The sequence below is a fragment of the Arachis hypogaea genome, chromosome 5 (assembly GCF_003086295.3).
Source record: "Arachis hypogaea cultivar Tifrunner chromosome 5, arahy.Tifrunner.gnm2.J5K5, whole genome shotgun sequence".
NCBI classification, from domain to species: domain Eukaryota; kingdom Viridiplantae; phylum Streptophyta; class Magnoliopsida; order Fabales; family Fabaceae; genus Arachis; species Arachis hypogaea.
Window position 1 is genome coordinate 40,737,896 of NC_092040.1, and position 603 is coordinate 40,738,498.

Consider the following 603-nt stretch of genomic DNA (forward strand, 5'->3'; position numbering starts at 1 on the left):
CTTGTTGAGTCAATATTTTGTTCTGAGCCAATATGGCATTCAGAGTGTCAATCTCAAGAACTCCTTTCTTCTGACTAGTCCCATTGTTCACAGGATTTCTTTCAGAAGTGTACATGAATTGGTTATTTGCAACCATTTCAATCAGTTCTTGAGCTTCAGTAGGCGTCTTCTTCAGATGAAGAGATCCTCCAGCAGAGCTATCCAAAGACATTTTGGATAGTTCAGAGAGACCATCATAGAAAATACCTATGATGCTCCATTCAGAAAGCATATCAGAAGGACACTTTCTGATTAATTGTTTGTATCTTTCCCAAGCTTCATAGAGGGATTCCCCGTCCTTCTGTCTGAAGGTTTGGACTTCCACTCTAAGCTTACTCAATTTTTGAGGTGGAAAGAACTTTGCCAAGAAGGCATTGACTAGCTTTTCCCAAGAGTCCAGGCTTTCCTTAGGTTGTGAATCCAACCATGTTCTAGCTCTGTCTTTTACAGCAAAAGGGAATAGCATAAGTCTGTAGACCTCAGGGTCAACCCCATTAGTCTTGACAGTGTCACAGATTTGCAAGAATTCAGCTAAGAACTGATGAGGATCTTCCAATGGAAGTC

The 603-nt window shown here is 41.0% G+C and overlaps 1 non-coding gene across 1 annotated transcript; it reads left to right on the top strand.

Annotated features, from left to right (window-relative positions):
- The first annotated feature begins 265 nt into the window (after positions 1-265).
- Positions 266-373, top strand: LOC112805084 (small nucleolar RNA R71). Its single transcript, XR_003203695.1, has one exon. It is a non-coding gene; the product is annotated as a small nucleolar RNA R71 (small nucleolar RNA).
- Positions 374-603: the final 230 nt, after the last annotated feature.